Source organism: Ostrea edulis, chromosome 7 (genome assembly GCF_947568905.1).
Source record: "Ostrea edulis chromosome 7, xbOstEdul1.1, whole genome shotgun sequence".
NCBI lineage: Eukaryota > Metazoa > Mollusca > Bivalvia > Ostreida > Ostreidae > Ostrea > Ostrea edulis.
Window position 1 is genome coordinate 52,477,814 of NC_079170.1, and position 14,980 is coordinate 52,492,793.

At 35.1% G+C, this 14,980-nt stretch overlaps 1 long non-coding RNA gene across 1 annotated transcript; it reads left to right on the top strand.

Moving 5' to 3' along the window:
* Positions 1-11,578: 11,578 nt before the first annotated feature.
* Positions 11,579-12,804, top strand: LOC130048242 (uncharacterized). Its single transcript, XR_008797092.1, has 2 exons — positions 11,579-11,878; positions 12,506-12,804. It is a non-coding gene; the product is annotated as an uncharacterized LOC130048242 (long non-coding RNA).
* Positions 12,805-14,980: the final 2,176 nt, after the last annotated feature.

Consider the following 14,980-nt stretch of genomic DNA (forward strand, 5'->3'; position numbering starts at 1 on the left):
ATCAACAGACCGAAACCAAATTCGAACTTGATCTATAACTTGTTATGGCAAAGCAATGTACCATATATAAAATAAATATCTGCAAGGACAGAGAAAAGGTGTGGAAAACTGATTTGCAGGACTAACAGACAGACAGACAGACGGACGGATTGCAAACCTGAAGTCCCCTACGACTTTGTAGGTATGGGATTAAAAACAACCATGAAATTTTGAGGACTGGGGGGAGAGAGATATTACGTTATCTTATTCTGTTACCTCAACATTTACATGTAATCGTATTTTCAAAATTGGTTTCACATCTAAATGTTACATTTTAAAATTTTTGTTTGTGCATATACATTTTGTATGCATGTATATTTTCATGAAGAGAAAAATAAACTATTGAGTTTCGACATACGACTCTAAATTGGGCTTGATGTTTTGTGACATCTGCATTTCGGCCAATGTACACAATGTTTTCACCGAGGGGTGTAGCATCATGAAGTTTATATTTATATGATTTATTATCTGATTTTTGATTTCCATAATAGAATTTATCAAACAAATCAACTTCTTATCATTTCAGAAAGAAGTGTTTAGGTATGGTAGCTGGATATGATTAAGTAATGTAACTGATTCAAAATGTTAAAATAAGTGTAATGAATAAAATATAATATGATGGAAATAATTGTAAAGCATGTGATTATTTGTGCTGCGCCACTCCCCGAAAAAGTGGCGAAAGGGAATTCTGGTCCAGTGGGATCACTGTATTCATGGTCTACATTGGTACATTTTTTGAATATTTACTTATCAAACAAGAGAGACATTTTAAAAGTCAAGATGCATATATATATAAATCTCTCAATTTAAAGATATTGACGGTGATTTCGAAAACAATCTCCAAAATATTGAACCAGAGCCTTCCTTGTCGGAATTACCCAATCACGAGTCTTCATAGATTTTCGGAATGTTTAAGAGTGGAATAATCAATCAACCTCTCATACGACAATCTGAATCTGTCTGTATATTCAATGGAAATCCCTGCCGAACATTGGCCTGATACACCGCCTGCCAAAAATAAACGACAAAATTCTCTTCCCTTTTGATAGTGTACATTATCATTGTAAGAATGTATTGGCAACATTGGCGATATTTTCAAAAGTACATAAAATTACAGGTATTCATTATGTAATAAAACATGCTCGTGGATAAGCCATAGTACCAAAAGTTCATGACTTTTACGTGGACAAAGAGGTACAAGAAGTCCTATAGTATTGGGCGTTGACGACGTTGGGGACAGGTACAATTAAGGATTGTTTTAACTGCTAATTGCGAATGTTCCCAAACACTCCGATACATGTACCACTGTGTTTCGAATTTGTCAGTAACCATCGTTTTCAGACCCGATGAATGTTTTTCTATCATTTGTGATTACTAGAGATTGTTTTTATTTATTCCATATAACGTTTCAGAGTATTCATCCAGTAACCTAAGCTTTGAAATATGACGGAGATCAACGATCTCCAAATGAAATAGAAAGGCGATTAAAATATTGATACAACTAGCAAGTAAATGAGCTTTACGGTGACTGCAGAGACTGTTTATGTTTGATTATGAAATAATAATGACTTTAAATTCAGCTTCTCCAGCGTAAACTTTCCATATTTCTGTAGCAATATTCCATTATTACTTGCATATGGTGTTTATGCCTTCCAATTGATTCCATACGTGAAATCATATTCCGTGTATGATCAATTTTTAAACTAAGGTAACCTGTTGTCAAATAAATTGATGTTATATAGTTATAGGGATTTGAACAGTCTCGTTTAGAGTGAGCATTTCACAAAATATCTGTGGTTGATATCATGATACAACCTGTCTTTAAGTCGAATTCAATTTTGACTTTGTTTCATGCCAATTGTTAGGCCGTTCTTTATATATTTACTGAGTATTTTGACTATGAATTATTCCGTTTCTTGATCAAGATCAAGAAGGATGTGACCGATCAACAGCTTACTTCTCCCAGGCACCTGATCCCATCTCTGGTGTTTCCAGGGGTCCGTGTTTCTTACAGGCACCTGATCCCACTTCTGGTGTTTCCAGGGATCCGTGTTTCTTACAGGCACCTGATCCCACTTCTGGTGTTTCCAGGGGTCCGTGTTTGCACTGCTCTCAATGTCGTATTCGTTATAAGTTTTATGAAATTGATCAATGTCCTTAGTCTACACCTTTTGTATCCAAAGGTTTGAATTGAGACACATGATTAGTTATATTTTGGGTTGCATATAGCTACAGAACTGTAGCTCTCTGAAAAATATTTTGACACAACAGAGAGCTACAGATCCACCCCTTATAAAAACCTTCGACTTACGGCGCACAAAAACCTGCGCACGGTTGAGGCCTTATATCGTTGTATTCTTGAGTTGCTGTCTCATAAATTTAATATCAAAAAATTCTTAACATATTTTCCTACAATACTTGTGTCCAAATATACCTTCAAATATTCATTAAAGCCCCATACGACCCCCAAACTCCCAGCTTTAAATGATTTCGTTTGTTGACGTAACCATGTTAGGTAGCAGGTCAATTCGAACCCTGTTGTTGTTGGTATCTATTCATAAAAATTCGTTATATGTTATGTATTCGCTCTTCATTTATTATCAATGCGAAAAATTTATGGAAATTACAAAACAGTTTTTCTAAAGGTAAAATAAGCTCTTGATTCATAAAAATGCTACAAAAGTCTTTAACACTCGTGTGGCAGGGATGGAGACTGAACCAGACTAATGAAAGCCGTATTGCCGTGAGTTTAGCTATTTGAATAATTATTATTTAAAGGCACTGCGATTATGTATTATTTAAGATATTTAGCTAAAATATTTGTGGGGATATTAGTTCACATCTAGACGTTATTGTGCAATAATGGAAATTAAACGGGACTCGAATTGACAGGCTACCTAACATGGCTACGTCAACGAACGAAATCATTTAAATCTGGGAGTTTTCAGGTCGTATGGGGCTTTAATGAATATTTGAAGGTATGTTTAGACGCAAGTATAGTAGGAAAATATGTTAAGAATTTTTTTGATATTAAATTTATAAAACAGCAACTCAAGAATACAATGATATAAGGCCTCAACCATGCGCAGCTTTTCGTGCGCCGTAAATCGAAGGTTTTTATAAGGGGTGGATCTGTAGCTCTCTGTTATGTCAAAATATTTTTTCAGAGAGTTACAGTTCTGCAGCTAGGTTGCATACTAATCCTAAAAATTCAATTCATATGCAAGGAATTGAATATTAAGAAATAAATTGAACAGTGTTAATAAGAAATATCAGATGTTAGGATTAGTGAACAACTTCTTTTGTCCACGACATTCATAGAAGACCAATGTCTATTACTGCTTTCTGTGTTTGATGATAACCGAGAACAGTCAGGGGGTCCCCTGGATTGGGAAGTAGTCGATGATAATTTCATCCCCATCCAAAGCCAGAACCCATTTAGGATGAACTGAAGTACGACACCAAACATCAAATGCTGACAGTGGAATTAAAAACAACGATCCCTATGTTACTGGTTAGACTTATTTGGCATAGTTAGTGAAATACAAACAGAAGAGTCTTTAAAATACAATATTTTGTATATTTACTTGTCAAACAAAGAAATGTTTTAAAGAAAGTTTGACTGAAACTGTCGTCCTTTAGTCTGATGTGAAGATAAGAAAGATTAAAACGTCATTCATAAATAAATCTTTTATTCTCTGGACAACAACTTCTAAAGTGATTTTTTGTTTATGTAATGTTTCATACCCCATTCGAGAGAAACTTTTACACAAGTGCACAAATGTAGATACAATGAACTTTCTTTCTCGTGCGAATGCCTACGATGACACGGGATCTCCTTAAAATGTCGACTTTCACGTTCCTTCATGTAACACCCCGGCATTTGGCAAAATGCCATTCCAGTTGGATGAAATATTATTTTTTGCTTGTCAAGAAGTTTAGACAAGTTATTTCATTCAGTCCTTCGGCTGTTCCCACATTTCAAAGTGGTTGTGCCTCCCCTCCCCCACTTTTCAAAATGGAGCTACGTCATTGCTAAAGCTTGGTACCTTACCCAAGCCTTTCCGCAGTAATATATTCAACAAATATATGCCTATCTAGACATGGGGACCATGTGACACCTCTTTTACTTTTAATAGTCAAATTATCGAATAGCATAACAGATTAAACTGCCACAGCACACTCGGTAGGCACTTTGTCTATATGATTATCGTTACCTGGACTACAAAACCTTACCAATATTTCGTTATTATCTTAGTTTATGCATATGTGAACTCGGGTTACATTATAATCATATTCACACGACAATATTGTAAGCACGGAATTCGTCGAGTTTTTACATCTAGTATATAGATAGAGGTACCCTCCAAATAATCATGAATTGTTGGAAAAGGCCACTTTTAACCAGAATCAACACTTACTTGGGTACAGTGTATCACTGCATTTAATAACATTGCATCAATTTTGGTTGAAGGTGGCCTTCAAGTTAAAAATGTTTAAGATATACGACTAATCTCGTATTTACTCGAATATCTAGAAACATGTTAAGATATTTTTCCGTATCAAGGTCTTCATGGCCCAGTGTTTGTGAGAAACTTTTTAAGATAGAAAACACAGGGCCTTGGGGTGTGGATCATGATTATTCCACCCACACACGCACCTAATTTTTTCTGAATCTAGGATATGCTTATTTTTTCTATTTATGTATTGTAGACATCCAACACTATTATTTATTGTCTCTGTCACGAGTTCATAAGAAGAGAAGTCATGCAACTCTTTTCACGTCGTCTGTCTTACCTGGTTCAAACTTCACCTGATTTTTTTAATTAAAGCAAGTCAAAACATTGGATATGCATACATAAAAATAATGGTTAGACATTCTTCTTTACTTTCGTGTTTCCGTTAATTTTTGAATATCTAATTTAATCAATCAAATCACTGACTGTCGGAGTCAATTCCGTTGCTGTGCATCAACTGGCCAGGAAGTGCAGGGACGAAACACCAATTAGAGGAGCTAATTAACATATTGATATAAGTATATAGTTCTATTTGAAAGATATGGTTGTGAGGTTATAATTAACATACTTACATTGCATGGTATTGATATAGTATACTTACATGTATATGTACTTTGCAAATTGTTTTCTGTTCATATAATTAATATATAATGAAATACAATATGATAACTTGTTCTTTGGAACCATAGATTCATGCAGTTAACTTTTGTATCTTGCAATTTTGCCATGTTTTAAAACGAAAGCCTGTAATAACCTAAACATTCTAGATTCCAATGTGCCAGGTAAATCTATACGTTCCATTTTTGTACATGAGTCGGTGAGATTATTGGGAAAGGCGCTATCACTTTCTTTTGATATGTTCTATCTTTGATCGGTCTGTGGGTTTACTTCCTTCTCTAAGCGTTTTTAAAATTCCCGTTTGGTTTAAATATTTGCAACTACCGCAGAGTTGAAGATTTAAAACAAAGTCGTCATTGGATTGATCATCCTACAATGTAACATGCAGTGTTACATGTATATAAGATTAATTTAATTCTTATTGTATCCTTGTTTGCGATTGGTCAAATTTCAATTGAGGAACACAAGTTATTTTTGTATAACCTGGTTTGGTATGGGGACACACCCCCTTGACAACCAGATGTCGGAACTATTTTTTTCTTCTCTCTCTCTCTCTCAATTTACATCGCAGCACTGTTTTCAGCCTTCTATGATATAGAAAGTCAACGTGCACAATAAGATACTTCGGTTTGATACACATGTTGTTTTCTCGTTGTCAATATTAGCATCTACTTGTACGAAAATCACTGTTGTAAAACATCTTTCTCTGTATGTATGGTCGAATAATAGATTAAAACAAAGATATTATATTCGAATTAATGATTTGCCAAGTAAGCATTACCCTATTCATTTTGAAATAAATTTCTCACTAGGGAAAAGGAGGGGGTGTTGTTTCATTCCTTGATCCGTCTTTCAACAAAGCTAACAAAAATTCATACGTCACATTTTATCACATGACGTCACACACATGTGGACCGCTATTTGTTACTTGCTTACATATTTTCTTGTGTCGGATTTACTATTAGTGACAACATTGCATACAAGGGTAAGTTTTCATCAAGTAGAAGCTTTCACAGAGTTGAAAGCCGTAAATTATTGCATTTTCTGATATTTGAATATTTATTTTGGGTAGGCCTAAACAATGCAATTTCCCGTATTTTCTCAATCTGTCGGAGATGAGCGACTTCAAAGTCGATCTCTATCTCTAAAGGGCAGCGAAATACGCATTGCATGGATAGTCTACGCATATTTTCTATCATGATAAACTTCACTTTCGATACAGTATTTTGATAAATGGCTAGGCTCCGAAGAACTAAGATTAAAGATGGCGACCTTCGGCTTCGCAGCTAGACGCTTCGTGTCGCTGTTGCTAAATAAATCATTGCACGGCTTAGTTGACTTGTATTTTTCCGAGTTTATGTACATTTTGATAAACGATGGTTACCATCTTTGTCTCTTGCATTAAATTATAAGGAATCAATGAGTTTAATTCTGGGGCAAGTTATACGAGTATAACCTGGTTTGGGTCAGTTTACGCTTTTTTATAATCCGCTGTAAACTGACCCAAACCAGGTTATACTCGTATAACTTGCCCCAGAATTAAAGTCATTCCTTAAATATTAAATGTAAAATGTATCTGTAAACATAGACTGAATATATACTTTCAATGTCAATGACACGTCTACACTGTAAATGTTCGGCCTATACATCATAGGTTACCGTTTTCTTTGGGGGCATTGTATGTGCGCAAAAACATATAAATTGGATGACCAATTCCGTGAAAAGAAGAGGAAAGTAAGCTTTTAAACATGGTGGGCTAGATGCACTTTAATGTTTTTTAAAGAATAAATGTACAGTGTAGTTTTATTGACCAAGATCAAGGAAATATATTTGTTTGAAATACCATACATGCATTATTTAAAAAAAAAAACAAACAGAAAAAAACAAAAAAAACAATCAACAACCATGTATCATTCTTCTCATCCAGTATATGTTTCACGAGACGACAGGTAACACTGAACACGTATCCAACTACCTCACATGATCCATGCCTTATACATGATAGATTAATGAAATAATAGCTCACATATGATTGCGCCCATGACAAAAGGGCCCTTATGGCAATTTTTACCCATTTTCACTTTTTAGCAGATTCTGATAGATAATAGGTAGATGATTCAAAATATGTAATTTTATAGCCCTCTTTCACTTCTAAGACGTATTTTTCTGCGTTTGAAGCACTTATATATTCTATAGCATCAGCGTAACGTCATGACGTTCTTGGCGTCATTCCATAGAACAACATTTAATCTGAAATAAACAAGGTGTTTTAAGTCTTAATTTCATTTCCTTAATTGTTTGTGTGTGTATTGTGTGAAAAAAAGAAGCTCAAATGTTTAGGCACTTTTAATGGGTTTAAATGGAAATAAATTTCACCACTTTCATGTGATACTCACGACTTTAAGGAAAATTAGCTTTTCACTGTTTTAGTTTTTTAAAAAAAACCAAAAACATGAAATATACCGTATTTTGCCGAATAATATACGCATTGCTATTTGATACGCACCCCCTTTTTGAGTCTGAGAATTGAGGAAGAATCGCAGCTCGTGTGTATAATACGCGGCAAAAATTCTTACCAATCTTGATTTTATTATTTGCGATTAATTTCACTAGAATTCTATGTGGAAATAATGTAAGTCCTCAATACAGCGGAGCTACATTTTAAGAAATGGCAATCATGCCTTATAGCGGTAATCTTCACTGAGTATCTTCTGGGAGAAATGTAGATTTCAGTAAAGCACGAGATTTTGTAGCATTTCTATTAAAAATTTAACAAACTATATATTTTCTTCGTTTAAACTTCAAATCATATAGCCGACGTTATATACATAAATTCAAAATATTGAATGGGCATTCAATGTGTTGTAATTGACAAACTACCGAAGCTGCGAAAAATGATGTACAAAGGTGCAGTATACATGTATCAACCCCACTCGGTAATTATCAAAATGATGATAATCAAAGCCAAAAGTTTAATTGGTGCCGTAAACAATTAATGCTCTGTCTGTAAAGAAAAAATTAAATGGTAGTGAAACGGGGAATTCAAACATAACTGCATTTAAGATGGGTAAATTACGTCACTCGTTTACTGCGAAAGTAAAGTTAAAAGTAATCGAATTTGCCCAAACCCACGGAAATCGTGCAGCATGCAGAAAGCCATGCAACAGAGAGAAAACTTACGACATCTACCCTTAGGGGTCAAGTGGAAAAAAACATGCACACCTCTCTCTCTCTCTCTCTCTCTCTCTCTCACGCAGACACAACATACATTAACATGTAAAATGTACCAAATGAACACATTATAACTTCTCACCTACAACTGAACACTTTTAAATATCCTGATATTTTTGTAAGAAATTCACTACATGGTACTCAAAACATTTGTAAAACATATCGCTTTATTCACTCTAGCTTCTTGGATTTTAGCTTATGAAGTGAACACCTCACCGATGCACTCTCTAGTGAACACTTTTATTTACACACGGTCAATTAAACACTCTAAAAAACAAACCCTCTGACACACACGGTCAATTAAACACCCTGAGTGACACATGGGCAATTAAATACTCTGACACACACAGATAATTAAACATCCTGACGCATACTGGTACATGTAATCAAACACTCTGACACACACAGATAATTAAACATCCTGACGCATACTGGTACATGTAATCAAACACTCTGACACACACGTCAGATAATTAAACACCCACAGATAATTAAGCATCCTGACGCATACTGGTACATGTAATCAAACACTCTGACACACACGTCAGATAATTAAACACCCTGACGCATACTGGTACATGTAATTAAACACTCTGACACACACGGGCAATTAAACACTCTGACACACGGGCAATTAAACACTCTGACACACACGGGCAATTAAACACTATGACACACACGGGTAATTAAACACCTTGACACACACGGGTAATTAAACACTCTGACGCACATGAGTAATTAAACACTCTGACACACACGGGTAATTAAACATTCTTTAACAAACCACTCTGGTGCAGAAAACAACTAGGACACCCCCCCAAAAAAAAACAACAAAGAACAAAACCCCACCTAATGAAACTTGACCGACATACACAGTCTAACAAACAAGTAGCACACGAAGACAGTCTTACAAATGAGAAAAATATTGCCAAAGTATGTTTTATTATCGATATCGTTGATAGTCAATGTATTGTCAACAGTCTTCAAAGGGGGTAAATATTAAACGAGTATCAAAATCATTTTTTTCTTTTCTTTTCTTTCTATTTTTTTTTCTTTTTTTTTTTTTTGGTTGTGTTTTATCATTATTTTTCTTTTTGTAGTTGTCTTTTTTTCTTCAAAAAATCAATTTCTCTATTTTCAGTGAGTATTTGTTTTCGATATCTTAAATCAATGCTTCCTGAATTATATTCTAAAAACTAGCCACGTAGAACCAGGGTGGAGGTAGGGAGGGGAAGGTGTCCTATTTTTTGATAAGTTAATCTTTTCTTTGTTTTTACTTACCCCAAATATTTTGCATTCGAAGTTAGGGAATGATAACACGATTTAGGTTTCAATTCTTATACCCATGCATTTGGGTGGGTTTTTAAAAAAAATATGATTTAATTTTTTTTTTTTATTTTGCTTGCTTGTCAATAATTATTCAAAATTCCTCTGCGTTCTTTAAATTTCTTTTTTCCCGAACATTCCCGCTAGCTGCCCCCCCCCCCCCCCCCCTTTGGAAAATTATAGGCCTAAAATGTGTCAGAAACCGTCAAAAGACCAATGACTGTAAATGTGTTAATAACTTATTCGTCTTCCGAAAACCCTTAATGTCGGCTTCAAATGAATTTATAAGACCGGAAAGAGATATAAATCCTAAATATATGTTACAAAGATTGCACAATCTGACTTCAAATCTGCTAACAGGGGCGGATCCAGGAATCGCGGTAAAAGGGGGCTCACTTTTTTTAGACAGGGGGTGTGGGGCCGTCTTGAGGCCCCTAATGGGTCCAGGGCGACCTTGATGGGAGCTCAGGGGGCGAGCCCCCGGAAGCTCCTGGATTTTACAGTTTTTATGAGGCGTGAAATATGTCTCATATATGTAGTCCTTTTCACTATTTTTTTGTAATTTTTTGATCGGGCGAAATTAATAAAATGACGCAAATTTTAGGGGTTTTTTTTTTAAAGAAAAAATGAAGTTCTCCCAATAAAAGTAATTTAATAAATCAAAAGATTTGGTCATTCATTTCTCCGAAAGTGGAAGATATTATTGCTTCTTTTATCGTTTACATTTTTTCTAAACTATTTACCTTAAATTTGAAAATTTTAGTGGGGGCGCGCGCCGGCTGCGCCCCCATTAAATCCGCCACTGGCTAATGTGATATATTTGCATCTGCTAATAATTGTTTAATAAACATGTGACTAGCAAGTGAACTTTTCATATTTGGTTAAATTAACACATCAATTCAGTGTCCAGGGGTCCGTGTTTGCCCAACTAGGCCTATCTATTTAATTGCTTACGGGATTTATGAGATTTATCACTGTTCGATGATTGTTATCTTCACCTTTCATTTTCCTTTGGGGTACCTCAGTAACTAAGTTATTGTCAAAGAGTTATCTCTCTTGTATTTATAAATAGAATTACCAGACGCGCAAATTTTTCATACAGAATCTTCTAAACCCAAAAATATTCAAGTTTTTCATGACTTTTTACTACTCTGTAAATTATGTATAACAAATAATGAATTATGATAGGGTATAACCTAATAAATTGGGGATGTATCACAAATTGTTTGTTCAACATCGACTTGACAGTGTACACATTGCCGCAGCCGAGGCGGATCATAAATTTTTAGAAAGTGGATTAAACTTTTGTATTGAAAATTATGAATTTTTTTTTTTTTTTTTTTACCTCAGACTCATTCAGGATTAATTGTTCAAAGAAATAAACACAATCTTAGATGAACCTTCATGGAATTGCGCTGCAATATCTGCTGTTACCTACATGTTTTATTTTTGCCGGTCCGCTGCCGAAAGAAACCGTCGCAGAACATTCAGATTCTTAAAATTAAATATCATAAATTCTATCAATATTTCATTCAAACCTATTGTTTCCAAATTGTCTTTTTGGTTTGGTTTAAAGCGTGCATATCTTATAAATATGATTAAATCTAACACGTGGTTTTGAATCATGTGCGTGTACATATGCATCTTTACGTATGGCGCTCTAGGCCTACGTAACGTCAAATCTTTGTGACGTTATTTCTTTGTTCTCTTAAATAAGCCATAAGGACCTTTTGTCATGGGCGCAATCATATAGGATGATAGTGATATCAATTAGTTTATTTATAGGAGTACAGTGTTTTAGCCTCCACATTGTTAAATTCCTAGTCTCCCATGAGGCATGTGTCCACCTGTAAATTCAGTCATTAACTGTTTTCTTCGGTTGAAACAGTGTTAAATGCGTCAAAGAAATAAATGACAAAGAAAAGGTGTGTACCGATGCATCAAGAAATCTCCCTAATTACGGCAATGTATAAATTAGTGAAAACTTCTATGATAGACCACTGTGAATGTGATGCTCTATCCATTGATAATGAAGACTATACTGGCGTGTGCTGTGATTTTGGTATTAGCTGTGTGCTTTAGTCAAGGACGAATATTAGGAGATCAGCAGCTGAACGTTGGCGTAATGGAAGTCCCTTTCCGGATAGGTTAGTCCTTAAACGATTAGCTACAGATTGTCATGAATTAATTCTTTGTAATATTCGCAATAAATTAAATGTGTTTAAGAAAGTTAGCTTTTCAGCTTTTATCGCACAGAATACTAAATACATGTACGATACGTATAGCACAACATTAAAGCTCGCATTGTTTTACCCTTTGGGCCTAGGGTATATGATATACGAGGGTCAAATATTTTTAGGCGAGCTTGATTCCCATGACTATAACTGCATTCGCCTAAACTTGTTATATATTTGTTACTCGGATTCTTAATAGTCAATTCAAATGTGGAAAGGAATTGAAAAGGTTTGTATTTGCTGTCGAAAGGATTTATAATCAAAATGCTATCAAAATTAATTTGCATGATCTTACTATTTCTATTTCATATAAAATACCGTTATTGCCAGTATCTACATGCCTAGATGTGTATATGTATTTCAATGTTGATGTATAATAATACAATTAGAATACTGGAACTAATTCAAATGTTGTGAAGAATTTGTTTTATATACTTTCCCTAGCAGTGCACCATATATGTTTTATATGCTATGTCTTTCGTGTATATTTGGTTGTCAATTCATACTACCATCTAACTTATGACACCTTTTCATATGTAGATGATATCACCCCAGAAAGAACGGGAGGGATATACTATACGGGTTCACGACGTAGGAGACCGTGTACAAAGAAATACAGACTCCGATGTGCTATCCAATCAAGAGGTGTCCCCCACCCTTTATAGAGAACCTTCTCGGAGGTTCTAGTTTCCTTTCCCTAACTAACTCAAATATTCCACATTGAAATATACAGATATAGATACCAGTGGGGAATATCATGAACGAAAAACGATTGTTCGAATATGTTTTGTTATATCAATGTATTAACAATCATGAAATTAAATCTTCATCTGTTTGTCTAGAGATATTGAGTCCTTTTATTGGAAAAACCATTCTTGTATGGATCATACATTAGTGTCTTCATATAGATACACTGAAGAGATATTATTTGTCGAAATGCTCATCTGGTGCATCAGAATTGGTACCGTATAAGTTTTACATGTATCATATCCATCTATTTTATATATATATATATATATATATATGAAGAAATATTTAATATAAAGCACAGAAAATTTCACTTTATTTGGATACCCACTTCCGCCCCTACCCGGGGTTGAACTCAGGACCTGCGGAACCAAATCTCCTAGCAGCATGTAACCAGCGCGCTAGACCGCTTGACCATCTAGGCAAGTCTAAAACTTGTTTTCGATGACAATTAAATTCTCGCCACGCTGTCACACGCTACACGGTCATTGAGAATGGAAATGGGATACAGTTATTTAACGTACATTTAAGAGGATCATACATGATACACATTGCATTCGAAATATTTTATATAAAGCACAGAAATAGCAATGAACTCTTCAATGATCATAACTGCCCTAAGTGAAGAAATACATGTATTTAATATAAAGCACAGAAAATTTCACTTTATTTGGATACCCACTTCCGCCCATACCCGGAGTTGAACTCACGACCCGCGGAACCAAATCTCCTAGCAGCATGTAACCAGCGCACTAGACCGCTCGACCATCTAGGCAAGTATAAAACTTTATATCTATATGTAACGTGACATTTGTAGGTGGCATAAAGGCGAAGGAAACGCGCGTAAGTCGAGAAGATTTCAAAAAGTGAAAAAGATGAGTAAGACGTTGGACTTACCTTTGTACCTTTTTAACACCGCATTTATACAGAGGTGGACACCTTGAGAGATCACTTAACTATGAGGTCAGACCTGTTATTGGTCGTGCAGCCATCGCTATGACGTCTGAGTTTCTCCCAAGAGATTTCCAATGCCCATGCTCTCCTCAAAGTTGACTGACTTTGAATGGTGCCAAGGAAAGCAGTCTCTCATAGATTACTCAAGGATCGCCAAAATAATTTTCGCACGCAGACAATCTCTTAGATCTCCCATTGATTGTTATCTATATATCCGACACAATTCCATTTCAGGTGTAATCTATTAATTCATGTTGAGATTAGTTTTTGATATCATTGAAAATGTTAATAAAGTGTTAGTGTAAATCTACGTGTAAGATGGCGCTCAATGTCCCGAGGTACAGGATGAAGAGGGTAGATAAGTAAATTGTAGATAAGTAGTGTATATAAGTAATTTGAAAGAAGCCAAAAGTATAATTATGCATATGTATATAAATCTCATTTTTGACTAAAGTCTATTCTCAGTTTGTGGTTTACCTTGTCGAATTAGTTACAATTGAAACCCCTTTTCATTACTTATACAATGCTAAGGGATAAAATAGACGTTCAAACTGTATTAAAATATCCAGTGAAAGTAACGATTTTAGGGCAGATACAGGTAGCTGTTGTCATTGTACTGAGAATCTTAGGAATATATAGTGGAATTCCACTCTGTGAAAAATTCCTGGAAGAGAAACATATTGTGTCTGTTGCTGAAATACATGTTCATTAAGCAAACTTTGGGAATGTTTTATAGAGTCCTGAAACATTCCATAAAACACTAAAGCATGCACGTTTTCACAATAGTAATTCGAAGTTTTACTACATCAAACTATAGCTAACTAAAAGCAACGGAGTACTACTGTATGATTTTAAGGGTGGCATACCGTAATAGAAGAAATATTAGTAGCATTTTCTCTTTCCGGGCCTCTAAACGACTGATAAACAGGTACATTCTGCTTTCACGTTTTGTATTTCTAAAAATTCATGTTCCGACCGATTGTTGGGTTTTTGAAAATATACTATGACATATATAGGCCAAGTTAATAACATGTAAGATTCTGTGAGTTTGTAGATCGTTATTAAAGGTGAAGATAACGAACAGTGATCAATCTCATAACTCCTATAAGCAATACAAAATAGAGAGTTGGGCAAACACGGACCCCCTGGATATACCAGAGGTGGGATCAGGTACCTAGGAGCAGTGAGTATCCCCTGTCGACCGGTCACACCCGCCGTGAGCCCAATATCTTGATCAGGTAATATTTTTCCTTAGTCAAAATTAGTGTGCCAAGAACGGCCTAACAATCGCTATAAACAAGTCAGACAGCATTT